Genomic DNA, 15,176 nt, shown 5'->3' with positions numbered 1-15,176 from the left:
ACTTGTAATGGCAGCACTGAAATATCATTTTCACAGCTTTGAAATTCTGTATAAACTAAGCGAGCTCATCCACTATAAAGCTGTGCATAAAGTAACGTCAAATTACATTATGAAACGAAATGAGCCATATTATGACCCCGGAGAAAAACCTCATAAAAAAGGTATTCAGACCTGAAAATGCTATTAAAATGTTAGTTTTCCCAACTCAAATATCTATCAACAGTGCTCGTTAAAATCTTTAATCTTTAGACTTCATTCATTGCATATTAATTTGCTGTTAAAATAAATGTAATAGCATTAGTTAACAAAATAGAAACTTCATATTAATCTGTCACCCTTCAGCACCAGTTTCAAAGACAGTGACATTTTTTCTTTGCTGTTCTCCATTAGCAAGGTTAATGAAGATACCTTTAAGGGAATGCTACCCTTTCATATTTATTAACAATGCATATATATTGTACACACACAAGACTTTCAGGCTCATTGGCAACATTTTCATGACTTGATATTTTGTACCTTTTGTTGACTGAGAGGCAGAAAAATATGCTTTACAAATAAAAAAACAACAACACAACAATGACAATAAGCACAGATGGCATGACTAGCTTCATTTCCTTTTTGTGAAGTGATGTTGATCAATTTTAATTTGTTCAAGAACAGAATAAATCCAGTTCAGCAGTCCCTCTGGCTAACCTCCCCACCACCTCCTCCGAGTTCACTGCTAACGGATTCCTAAAATAAGGTCATACAGCTTCAAAAAGGAGGACCAAGCCACTGCGGCAGTATATCAACTCCATACAAATAATGCCGAGACCGGCTGAGAACCAGTCATGCCAGGGAAGGAATCCAGATGCTGCCAGAACAGTGCCAACTCTGTAATGAGACCAGCTATCCGGTATCCTTTTCTGCTGCTGCTAGTCCAAGACTGCCGTTCTCATTTAACAAAACAACTAGATCAACGGACAAAGAGGGAGAAAGCGGTTTCCAAACCTTAATTACGTCTGGACTCTCCCAAAACAAATGAAATGCCCCTCAGGCACAGAGTGTACATAAGGGAAACAGAGACAGGGTTCATACAAGAGTGTGTCTACAAGGGGTCAATTACACTCTGAAAAATACTTGATCGGACAAAGCCTTTTTGGAAGCTGAAATCATATTGTCCCAAATGGTGCTGCAGGAAATTCCTTTACCTGTCAAATGTCAATGACACCAGCTAATGATTTTTGTACAAATGTACAAATAGAGAAAAACAATCCCTTTGCTTTGGGCCATGAGGACCAATAGATTGTGCACTGGGCGTGTAGACAAACGTGCCTCCCAAAGGGCACCAGGTGAGCACTGCAGAAAGGAGGCCGCAAGTAAAAAAAGAAAGAAAAGCCAGGAAGCTTGTATTGCAATTGAAGGCCTTGGAATGGTATCATCCTCAAGAAAAATGTTTGCTAAAATACGAATCCTTTTATTTGGCCAAAGTGGAGCTACTGTACCTGTAAAGAACTTCTAATTATGGATAAAACAAAATCTGGCATGGCATGTCTTCTGACAATGTGTGCATCTTTTTAATAAATACCAGTTGCAAATAAGTGCCTAATTCTACGTCCAAAACACAATCTACAGCATCTGAAGGGATTACTTGTATAAATTAGATCTTGAAGTCCATATGGAGACAACAGACTTTTTTTCAAGTAAACACCAAAATACAGGAACACATGGATTAAGCCAACCAGACAGTGCTCACAAACAAAAGTTGTTAAAATTTAAATGAAATTGACCTTCTTTGCATCTCTATCAACTGAAATGGATCACAAACATACAATAAGAATTGATGAGGGGGATAACAAGCCAAAAGGGGGGTTTTAACTCTAGATTGCAATCTCTGTGTATGAGTCACATGACTTTACATTCTGCAAACCTTCCATTTTTAATTTGATGTTAGTTGTATCTGTTTGTGTAAAGGATTCACCAGACACCGTACTTTAAACGGTTTGGTTTTTACACACTTTACAATGATAACATTTTCACTATGTCTCTAATTTAAACAGCATTAGGTGGTTACTGTTCAGCTGAGAGGCTAAAATAAAAACCCACAGAATGTGGTCACCTCAGTTTGAAAGTTGACAAACCATACAAGGTGTGACGTGTCGTAAAAGGCTCTGTGTGTCTCGCTTGCACCCCAAGGTGAAACCGGTGTTGTGAGGCTCACATTTCCCACGCAGTCCTGGAATCTGCCAAGAAAATGTCATTCACTGACCTACACTCTCCCTAGGGCCATGTAAAACACAAAGGACAGCCTCAGTGCTTTTCCTCGCTCTGTTAACTTAACACTTAGCTGGGGTGGCTCTTGTGCAGTGTTTGATACTGCTTAGCTGAAAGGCATACCAACAGGATTCAGACAGGCATTTCCACTCAGCAATCTGTGGGTCACACTTCTTAACACTGGTGCCTGCACCCTGATTTGCAGTTATGTAGGATGTTGCGGTACTGATTTGTCATCAGTTTTTGAAGCACATACTATAAAAAGCACTGAACCCTCTCTTGAACAGTAAGGATATTCCAAAGAAACATGAAACTATTTCATTTCCTGTTTTATAGAAATTAAGTAAATTAACAGATGGTAATTCGATACAACTCATTAACCTAATAGGTCATTATAAAATATAATTTCGTTACTTCTGTTTTGTTCAGGTTTTGTATGGAATCTGCTTTCCTCTGACAAACTAAAATCAAATGAGCATGGTTTATGTCACTAAACATTTTTCCTTCATGTGACTTACAAATTGTCTGACTTTCCTTTTGTTTTTTTCCAGGGGGGGGGTCACTTTAAAGTCTTAAGAATTTCTGCCGTCTCTTATCTGCAAGAAAATTGTTCCGCTGTAGTAGAACATTCTCTAAATGAAAATACTGTATTAGTCACGCCTGGATTAGTTTGAGCTGTTCCATGAATTACACTTCTTTTTCATCAAGGAAATAAGCAGCATGCTGGAAGGTTGTAAATTGCTACCAGTATTGTTAAAAAAATCATGGAGTAAACCACATATAATGACTTAAAGAATGTGAACATTGAAGACTAGAATACTAGAAATGTACTGATCTCAACTGATATGATTAAAATGCACCAAAATGAGAATTGCAAAGGATTTTTAAAATCCTTTAATTCCTTTATTTTATAGGTAAATCAATTGAGAATAAATTCTCATTAACAATGAAAACCCAGAGACCCATTTATGTAACAGAGAATTGACTGGAACCATTGAGTGACTGCCTATAGTTTGAATTTGAAACTACAGTACCTTGATCAAGGGTGTAACTCTGGACTCCTCTGTTTGTTTGTGGAAAGACGAAGTGTCAGTGTCTCTCCCATTGTGAGAATTTAACAAGAGTTGTTGTCTTTTCAGGCAGGCTTTTCCAATCATGACAGTGACAGTAAAGCGTTGCATGACCAAGGTTCTAATCATTTTTCAGTTTGGGGATTTAAGACACTACAGCATACTGACACAAGACAAAATTAAATGGAACACCACAGAAAGTTAAAAACTCTCCCTCTTATCAGAAAATGGTCAGTCCATATGCATTTTCTTGTGCAAAAAGTACATTTTCATCCAAAATCTGTAACATGTTTTACATATATATCAATACAGTTGATGGCCTTGACTTGTGATGTTGACTTTATTCTGAACTATTGCTACTGCTTTTTAAACATTCCTAAAGTAAACACTACCCAACTGTCAAGGTACATTGTACTTGCTTCTTCTCACCCCTAGTAACAACAGGGTCCATTTATTTCACTTTCATCTACAACTACCTTAAACTTCAAGTGGGACTAATCAAGGTTTTAAATGAGCAAAGTTATTCTTTTTTCCTGGTCTCAGATTGCTGTTGCTAGAAAGACACCTCTGAAATCTGGTTCTGACTGCTGACCTCAAGCAGTGGAATTAAGGACCACTGTGCTCTCATTTTGGAAGTTTAAGTTTCCTGGTGCTTCTTGTGAGTCTTTGAAGTCATGACAGTGACAGAATCTTGTCGTGTGATAGAAGATTTCAGTTTAGGGTTTTAATGTATGGATATCCCACAAGGCAAAATGAGCAAGATGCCCAAGAAAGTTTTCTCTCAATTGCAATAATGGTCTTAATTTCATTAACTGGACTGGCCAGACTGATGTTTCCTGTTATTCCAGAAGGAGAATAACATCAGTACCTGCATCAACTTAAATATTGGCAACTGAATAAATACTGCGATCAATATAGTTACTGGTAACGTTGTCAACTGGGACAAAATCTAAACAGACAGTGGACTGAGCCTCAAGCCTGCAGTTTAACTTGTTCTGTACCTCACAAAAAATTATACATTGTTGTTGGGCCCAGTTATGAAAGATTTTATGATCAATTAACACTGAACAAATACAGTATAAGACGTAATTAACGTGCAACAGCACTCTCACTGTCCTTCAAACCCAGACTCCACTGTGCCTTTATAAATGAATGTTCAGATCTGGAACAGCACAAAGTTTTAACAGATTACTGCAGTCTGACTGCATCTTTCTCCATACCTGTACCAGTTACCAAAACATGAAACAAAAATAGTGACTGTAGGTGCACAATTATCACAGACTTTGGTCTCAGGGAAAATACTATAAAAGCTGACTTCTGTTTAGTGTGAGATCTTACACCACATTGAGCATATGACTACCCTTCCTTTCATTTAGCATTATCCCAGTGATCTGTATGAGAGTCCTCTCTTGGGAAATGCAGCAATGCAGTTGTGGATCACTGTCACTTTCAATAGAGTCCTAATTTGAAACTACAGTAGCTCTGCATGTTTGCCTGTAGGGGTACTGTCAGTGCACACTCCTTTTTGACAGGTGTATCAGGGAGGAATGAACAGTTCTTAGGAAGGGGTAGGAAAGGGTAATAGCTAAGAGGTTTACTTTAGGCATGTAAAGGCTTGCAGTGAGTTTCCATCTTTGTACCAGTTAGAATGTGATGTAATGGAAATTAATAGAAATATAGCTTTCGATATTGTCATGACTGTTACAGCTGAGTATGCACTAAACAATAAAGGTCAATTAAAGTAATTAACAGAGGTCTTACTGAGAAATACCTGCATGCTGTTGACGTGAAGGGACAGAAAAGAACACATTTATCTCACACACCTGCCATTTAAATCTTAGTGCTGTTCTGGATAAAGGTTTCACCCCCAAATCACCCCTTTTCAGGACTGATCAATACAGATTAAGTGTTTATTGAGATATGTTCAAAACTAACTACAATCCAGCAAGGCTTGGATTGGCTTTTAATAACCAGTTTCTAAAGACCTGGAAAAAAATATTTGTTATCGATTGCAGGTGATTCACTTAATTAATATTTGGGCTAGAAATCCAAAGATCAAGACTTCCTTAAGATTCCCTTAATTAAACAAAATTCATTAACATAATCCATTCATTTATTTCCTTTTTTTTAATTATATAGTGTTAGCATGGCCAAAATGGTAAGGTAATCAGTTGACCTTTGACCCCTAGAGTTTTTTCTCTCCTTGCTAAAGAGTTTTTGGCTCCTCTCCTCTCCTTTGCTTCTTTGGTCTTCTGGTCTTTTCTGCTCTGTATTGACAACATGTATTGCATTGTTGCATTGTTAAGTGCCCTGGGGCAACTTTGTTGTGAAAGGCGCTATATACAAATTGAATTGAACTGCATAATTGATCATTAGTTTTCAAGTGCTCCCAATTTTTAGAAGTGAGATTTAAGGTGACTTCAAGTGCTTACTGCAGAGGGGCTCTCTGGGACCAGTGTTGGAGACCTCTGTAATACACCATAACTCAAGGGAAACTAAAAGGCAGCAATAATGAAGCAGTTTCAAGCATCAGTAAACTCTACAGCTGAAAGGGATTCTCAGGTACAGTACAGTATATGAGCAGGCATTGATAAATCTAGTTTGCGGGACTGAATTCCTAATTCCGAATTTATTGAATTCCTTGTACACATTCCAAGGACAGGTTGGAATGGGTGCTTGAGCACAGAAGACTTTATTTGGAACAAAGAAATAGTGAAATAATGGAGAAATTCTTTATCTGCCGACACATTCGCATAACGATATGTAGCTGGTGGTAGTATTCATCTCTTGATTAAGTGGCTTCATGCCTTAAGAATTTATAAATTCCTCTTTTATTGCAAATACTGGAATTTCGAAAGTAATTGAGATGACAAATTAAAGAGATTTCAAATGACAAAATGCAAAATGCCAGTCTCTCTTACTCTCAGTCTCTCTGGCAGTTCTCTTCATACGCGAGGTTGAATATAAAAGAAAAAAAATAGAATGTAGGATTAAAATATGTACAGCGTGCTCTTTTTTTGGTTCTGTGTTTCACGAAAGACACCCTCTGAGACCTTCATTTAATTGTGGCTGATGAAACCATAGTGGATGCTGTTCAGGGCCCATTTCCTTCAATTAAAAATCCATTTCAAAATCCTGTACAGCAACTATTATGAAATTGATTGTAGTGGGGACAAGCCATCGATTCTCGCTGTTCACAGGAAATGGTTCGTTCTGCTGCAATGATTTTCACCATTATCTTTCGATATGCGTGCATAAACATTTTTGTCTGGAAAACAGCATCAGATAGGCATCTTTTTCTGATGTTGCAGAATTTATTTCTCAATGTTTGCCAGCTAGCGTGTCATAGATCACTTAAGCATAAAATCTATTTGCACCTGTGAGGAGAAATACACGTCTTTTACACATGCTCACGATAATACTTTAAAGCACAAATGCCATGGGCCAAAATGAGCAGTATGAGGAGAGTACAGATTATGATCTTTTGCTCTCAGCCATAAAACATTCTGTGCTTTACCACTACATTTAGAAAATGAATGTGTCTGCACAAATTACTCCAAAAAAGTTTTTCAAATTATGCCATGAATAAGCTCTGCATTATGACCTCCATGTAAATGCCTTGCAGTAACTTTGTAGTAAATCTGTAGTTGTACATGAGGTATAGTGGGTGATGGCAAGGGTAGGACTGAAGAAAACACCCAGTCATAAGGTCCAAAAGATATATTACAAGGTAACTTGGATATATTACAAGGGACATGGGGGATACATAAAAAGAACAGAAATCATTACTCCCTGTGAGTAGTGTTAAAACATGGTTAAATAAATTAAACAGCTGATCCAATTTTTGGAGGCATTAATAATGATCTATTTCCTTTATCTAAGAATGCAGTTTATTGCAGATCTATATTTTATTTACAAATCATGTGCTGTCACACTGTGAATGGATGCTGTCACACTGTGAATAGACAGCTGAATGAAGTGAGAAGACATTTCTGTAACCAGATCCAAAAGCTAATTACTCACTTCCCGGTCCTCTGACCTTCGGAATGACCCAAAGTCATACAGCAACTGCCAATTTCATACCAAGTTCCTCACAACACGGAAAATGTACAAAATTGATCGATGGACAATGGAAAGTGCACAGCTCACTAGACAAACGCCGGTGATGGAATAGCAAAACATTGAAATCAAAACAAACAATAAACAAAATGCACGATCTCAGGAAAGCTGTCAAGACGCACTCTCTGAGTGTCAGTGGTCTTTTTGTTCTCATAGGAGGGCGACTAATGAAGGCCTTAAAACTGTCTGCAACAGTATTCAATGGTGTCAAACACAAACTTTAATTGGCAGGAGAGAAACAATTGCTTGGTTTTCAGTCCAAGATCCTAAATTGTTGATTTAGTCCCTGCAGCAAAACAGGGCTTGAGTTTAACACTCCTGGCTGATTTGTGTATTATATACACAATAACATACAGTATATAATATATATACAGTACAGCATTAGAATATAATAATATTGATTATGATGTACGTATTGAATCTCCACATACTGTAGATTTTGTTGTTTTATTTTTCTTTTAACATAAAGGCACAAAACTACCCCAAAACTACACATGAAATACAGTACGTGGCTATTTTGAAAATGTGGAATTTCAAGAAATATGGTATTTACTTCAAATGAAAGCATCTGAAATGGGGTCACTGCCCATAATACTACACTAGTATTTCTATTATTATTCTTCGACCATAACTTCAATCACTCTGGCTGGCAAGGAAATCCTGCAAGCTACTGCTCAGAGAATATAATATTTACTCTACTGTATCTACCTCAGATAGCACCCATGGTTTACAACCTACTGGATAAATTTGGTTGAGATGACGTAATAAAAAAAACGGAATAAGATGTCTGAATTCCTAATCATATCGCAGCAGACATTCCTGAAAAACATTTGTTCAGGGTGGTGAGATAGCTTTTAAAAGTAGCAGGAAAGAGAATACAAATTAGTTTAGCTCGTGAGATAATCATACCACCATTGTACTGTTAAACTGAAATATTGAAACAGTGAGATATAGATCTCATTATAATACAAGTACTTAGTTTTGAAATAAATATTCATTTTCTAATGGATACTTCTCATGATTTTTAAGTGTCTTTTGGGGAAAACCATAAGAGTAACACTGTCTTGAATATATGAATCAAACTCAGGATTTTCTTGAATTGTTTCTGTTCCAATACTTTGTTTTCCAACGCAGTGAAAAGAGCCTTTGGGTTAAAAGAACCACGGAAATTCCATGTTAAGCCAACGACAAAATGTGAAAGCAAAAGAAGTCACCATTGTTCAGCGCGTGTCTGGATGAAAGGCTTTACCCAACGCCTGTTCTTTGTGTGCACACAAGGCGTTGGAGAGACCCGGACTCTAAATGCAGGAAAGACCAGGTGAAGACCAACAGGGAGTCCTTGTGGAAGATGGACAGAGTTTGCAGGAACTGGGTGAAAAGAAACTGTGGAGGAGCCTCAGGGGAAGGCCTTCATCCAGTTGTGCATTGACAAGGGGCTGACGATGAATAACAGACTTGCCAAACTGCTGTCAGTAAGTGGATGGTTAGTAGTTTCTCCGAAGCAACTGAATAAATATTTCATTTGCAGTTTATCAAGCGCAGGGTTTTCTTGCCTGGCAGACAATAACTTATCCTATTACAGGGGAGTTGTGTGGTAAGGCAAAAGACACAAGCTAGGTCGATAAGTAGCATGTGCGGATGTAAGGCCCAGAATCCCACAAGGAAGAGATCAAAGTGGAGCGAGACCTCAAGGCCATCAAAGCGTCTCTGTGTGACTTTGGGTCATTCAAAGCGACTTACAGACCTCCCATGGCGGCACGTGCTGTATGACCGACCCCCTGTTCGATGAACCACGAGCAAGCACAGTTCATGTGCAATCGGGGCTGATCCTCTCACTGGGCTGTTGGTAGGAATGGCAACCAGCCAAGCTTAAATGATTCTTCTTAGTAAAAAATCATCACTCCTCCGCAACACCTTGCCTTTTAAACATCTGTGCTCAGTCTGCTTTAACATGTTCTTGTACCACTATCAGGTCTGACTGGGGCGCCCCTGTACACATTTACTTAATAGTTTTCAAAGAAGACAGCCGTTCTCACAAAATAGTCATGGCTCGTGGCAAAGAACAGCCTGACATTTGTACTTTCCCAAACTGTAATTACAGTCATTCTTTTTAACATACAGAAAATTATTTTATATATATATAAATAAGTCATGGGCAGAAAAGGTATAAATAATTCACCTTCAAACTTGTACTCATAAGTATAAGTAAGTAAGGCTTATATTTTATTCATATTTGCAAAAATGGACAAATCAGCATTTTTTTTTGCTAATAATACGAGACCAAACCAGAACGCACTTAATGTATTAATGAAAAAGGACCAAATACTTTTCATATTCATATCCTGATCCTCATGCAATAGTTATGCATTTTTCTGATATTTTTGCCACAACGATGCTTAAAAGTTGCAATAAATCTCGAGGTTTGCAGCTGGAGTATTAGTAATAGAATAGTAAATGTGAAGTCATCTTAAGTAAAGTTTATGAATTACTACTTTTATAATATGGTGATACTGAATTGGTGTTCGCATTGTAAAAAAAGTTTATAATTAAAATATTAATTATGGGTAATTATAACCAACCTATGGCTATAAGATACCTTTATCTGTTACAGCTGCGGTGTATAGTACAGTAGTTCCATAGCAGTGGTGTACAGTATATTCAAGTGACTTGAAGAATATACTGTAACATATTAATAGTGAGCTTTAAGAAAGGACCATAAAAAGAGAATTAGGGCAATTATCAGGATCTACACTAAAAGCAAAGATTCTCACCACAGACTGTTCTATTTTAGAAGAGATTCTGTGCTTTGGAAGCACAAGCTCCAGAGCAGTTTGATTGCCCGGGGAGCAGGTTTATAATAAATTGACTGGAACAAAATCTTTGATTGACATGGAAGGGCACTTGGCCCAGAATCCCTGATAAAGGCCACCTGGATATTACCTACCTGTTGCACATACAATAGGCCAGTGTAAACATATGCACTTTTATTGGAGACCTTCAGAAGTGATCAGTGCAACAGTTCTAGATTACTTAGCAACTGTCACCTGAATACAGATAAACTATGGTTTGTGCATTTGTGTTGTGAATGGCTTTTATTACGAGTTTTATCCATCAACTGCACAGGCCTTTATACTAATGGTCCTGATGTGATGTGTAGCAATCAGTGTCCGATTCGACAAAGCAGACAATTGTGAGCACGCAGTGTCACATTATGAAAACTTAGTCAAAACGTGTCAGAGATGAATCCAAGTGGCTGAACAAATCACCTCTAACAACAATAGATGCATAGCACAGGGCAATGCCAGAGCAGTCAGGTGGGTACAGAGTACCTCACATTACAAATATGCTGGAAATTTTGTGTATCTATGAAACCCACAGTTAAACACTGTTTCGAGCACGTAAATACAAAGGGCATTTAAGATTTGCAACTCTCTCTGTTGAAGATTCATAGCTCTGCCAGTGCTGCAAAATGGGGTCAGTCCCCTGTACATACAGGTCATTGAATTTAAAGGCAATGCAGAGTTCTGCTCTTTTCCCAGTGTCGCTGTCTGCGCTCCCCTTGTCAGTCACTATTTCCAGCATGTCTGCGAGAAGCTGTGCTCAGCAGCACTGTGTCAGTGAGGATGTCCATCTCCCAGGCCGGTGTGCTGGCAGTGTTAGTCATGCTTTCCTTGACGTTCCCAGGGGTCTCCCTCTGCCACAGCAGCTCCACAATCTAGATGGGTTTGCTGGGATATTGATGAGCACTCATGGAGGTAAATAAAGGCTCAGCCTAATGAAAAAGCCTGCTGAGTTTCCCCAATTTGTTCATTTCCTAAAAAAAGCTGTTATGTAATATTGTTGACAGGTCCGGATTTCTTGCTGACATTTTGCTTTTTCCTTTTGCTGGATTGTGATGTGTCGTGCACCAGCAGCTCCTACACAACTCAGATGCGAACTGATCATGCATTAAATTGGAAACAGAATGCAAAATGAAAATGTCCTTTCACATATTGTCCTAACCCATACCCTAATCTTGATACCGGCATCCCTCTGCCACCCTCCTATCACCTTTCCCAAGATGTTAAATGATGTGGATGCTGGATCATGCCTGATAAATACTAGTGTCTATGGAACAACCTCCAAATTCACAGCACTTGTCAGTTAATGTAACCCCTGGCCAAGTCAGGCAAAATGGCTACTGTACAAGAGCTGGAGCAAGAAAAAGACTTTTCATACCAATAACGCAATATTGAAGAGGAATTAAAAAAATAAAGTTCCCCTCTCACACTAATGGCATATTTATGTTACTACTTTAATGTTATAATGCGTAACATTGCGTAATGTTACTACTTTAAATTGAGTGCCAGTAGCATTAATCCAGTTTTCTCATTGTTGCATTTGTGGGATCCCTGATTTAATCCTGATTTAATCCTTTCAAATAAGCTAGGCTTCTAAAATGTGTAATATCTTAAATTTATTGTTTACCTTCTTTATACTGTATCATTGCTGTCCTTTCTTACTTTCAAGAATATAGTTAATCATGTTGCAATAGCTTTTGGTAAGATAATATGATTATAATAAGTGGAAAACATTTTATTTACTGGAGAACAATTGAATAGAACACTACCATAGAGTAACAATTGAATACAATACCATTATAGAGTGCATTTTCTGTGCAGATGCTGAGAGTCTGTTGACCTCTGCTGTCTTCAAGACTCAGGATTTATTGACTCGCCAGGAAAGTGAGCACTACCACAGAGCAAAATCAATACAGCACTCACAGATCCAAGGGTTGGGATAACCTTTGGATTTTTTGCTCTTACCTCCCATTTTGATGCAAGTCAAGGGCCTGATTTGCACCTCTAATCTAAGCCAGAGGAAGTGTGGATTGTATTCTACTGTTTTATTTAAAAAAAACCCTTCAGCTGATTTTAGGCATTCTTCTCACAAACAAAAAAGCTGCGCACTCTAACATAACCAGTTCTCCTGAAATCAAGTCTAACAGCCTTCTTAAAGTGCCCATGAATCCTCTATACTGGGCAGAGCAGAGTAATGACAAACAACCACAAATACTTTAAACAAAGGATAGCAAATAATTGGCTTATCTGTCCAAGACCTTCCACATCCTCTTTTTACAGTATATACATCCCAGGTATAACTTTGCACTTACAGGACATTACAATTTGATATGAGATCTTGGTAAAAGAAACGATAGAGGATAAGGCAAAATAAACAGCTGAAAGGTGTATAAAAGAGCCAGCATTGCAACAGACAGAAAAATAACACCCCAAAAGGGCCAATGACTCAAATGAGAAAGATTTTTTCTGTACAATACCCGGGGATCTAACTTCAAAACTAAAAAAAAAATCCATCAATTTTTCAACAAGGTTCTGGAAAATCAATCCGTTCTAGAAAGAAATGGCAATTGGGCTCTATCAATGAGCTGCGTGCTCTGTAACATCTTCTCCCGATTACTTCCTGATTACCTGATTTGGGAGCATTGACCTTGCTTGACTCATCTTACATGTTAATCAAGAGTCATTGAGCCTGCAGTCTTGCTGTGGCATTGGTCTCTAACAACTGATTAGCTGATATTGTGCGATGCCAAGCCTCCAATGTGTTGAGAGCTTGAGAAAAGTGCCAAGACCCCCGACACCGTGCAATTGTAGTACTGTAGCTCAATAACTAGGCTCGAGAAGGGCATCAGCAGTCACTGCTTCCTCCCGTCTGCTGTGCTGTCACATGGCCTTGGGAGAGTGCCGATAAATATTAGCAGGTACACAGTGGGCACACATTCAGGTAGGGCTGTCATATATATTCTTTTCCATCTTCTCACATTTCTTTGAGGAGCAGAAACTGTGTTACACGGTGTCCCTGCATTTCTATTCCTGGTCCTTTTGTCGTGAAAAATAAAGCAATAGCTACTGTATTTAAGATGCAAAGTGTCGCTGAGCTGAGTTTAAGCCAAGCGAAAAGAGGATTTCAGTCTTGGAGATTTCCTACCCAATAGATTTTAAAGGTAACCAGTGGATCCATAGCAGCTTGGAGCAAGGTAATTCCTCTCATTAAGGAGATTACTGATGAAATTAAAGCTTTTAGAGACTTGGTGCAAACTGAAAACTCTTTAGGTTTTTAAGGATCAGAGATCTCTTAATTGGATAAATAATTTGCTTATTTGATTAATTACCTGCTAGAACTTGTATCTTTGAAAATTTGGGGTATGCTACATCTTATTAGATTAGGGTTTACCGGAACTGAAGATCTCCTGGTAGTTCCCATAGCATTACAAAGCTGACACGGGTTCAGGGAAGTGTGTGCTACATTTGATTGACAACAAACATGTGTTAGCATTACAGTCCCTCTGTCATGCAGAGATTTCCATCTGTTCTTACCTCACACCCTCAAAGTCCGGGTTGTTTTGTGCATTCGTCACGGGGCATAGCATCGTCACAGGTAAGTGGCAAGAGGTCTACGCAAGGAACCGGTGTGCTGTGAAAGAAAGGAGAGGTGATTGGCGACTGACCCCCAGAGCTGCAAACCAGAGCTCAGCACAAACAAACAGTGACAGAGCAAGGAGCAGAGTGCAGTCAACAGCTCAGCGCAGGATTAACCCCTTGGGATGGGCCTGGTCCCATACACTATACATTTGAAGTAAATATAATTCTTACCTTTTTGTGGGTGGTTTGTTGGTTGTTTGTTGGCTGCAGCCACTTCACCTTATTTTGGTGGAACAGTCAAAACCCCATTCAGAGGCAGGGCCGGATTTAAAGCCTAGGAACTGATTACCGGATGGCCACCGGCTTGTTTCCCATGGTGCCCTCTTGTGGACTGGAGGGGAGCTGGTCTCCCCGTCCCTTTATGGACGCTGGTGTTTTAAAATAATAACCCCTATGTTTCAATAAGGGATTGGAATATTGTTATTATAATTGTAATTGACTTTGGCAATGGATGTTTATTTATTTATTTATGTGTGTGTTTTTATTGAGGTGGATGTGTGTTTGGTAATGGGGTTCTTTAAGAGTGGGTTGGGTGTTTAAAAGGCAGAGGTTAGGCTCTGTGAGTCTGTCTTCAGTTGGGACCTGAGAGAGAGGAAGGTGGCTCTGTTGAGGGTCAGTTGCCGGCACTCTGTAGCTGCTGCTACTAATTATTTAAATAAACTGAGGAGTTTTTGGACTTTCTGATGGTGGACTGTTTCATTTTTGGAAACTGCTTGGAAGTGGCCTCAACAGCTTGTACTGCGTGAGAAAGTGTGTAGTCACTGCCCTCAATGGCTTGCTTCATTGAACCGTCTTTGGTTGCCATTTCTGACTGCTGTAAAGATTGTCTTGGCACATAGATTAGCTGTCATATCAGAAAATGACAAAGTATGTAAATGTATTATTCCCAGATCTATGGTAAAGACCTTCTTATTGAGTTTGGAAAACATGTGCTTATGTTGTACAGAAATGAGGCAGAGAGCCTGAAAGGTATGCAGGAAAACTTAATAAAAACTCAATTAAAAACATGCACCATGGTTTTAGGTCAGAAGTAATCAAACACTGACCATTTTAATCCATTACAGTGCATGTATTTTGTGTAACCAACCGCTTAAAGATGTATTTTATGTCATTATAGAATTATAAAGTAGTTGTTAACAGCCTGGTTGTGACAACATCCTGAAATAGAATGGAAACAAACTGAACCATACCAGACACACAATAAAGATCCAATTCTTCTAGTCAGAAAAAAAGCCTCCTACATTTTGCACTCTAA

Source organism: Lepisosteus oculatus, chromosome 5, assembly GCF_040954835.1.
Source record: "Lepisosteus oculatus isolate fLepOcu1 chromosome 5, fLepOcu1.hap2, whole genome shotgun sequence".
NCBI classification, from domain to species: Eukaryota; Metazoa; Chordata; class Actinopteri; order Semionotiformes; family Lepisosteidae; genus Lepisosteus; species Lepisosteus oculatus.
This window is presented reverse-complemented; position numbering follows the sequence as displayed.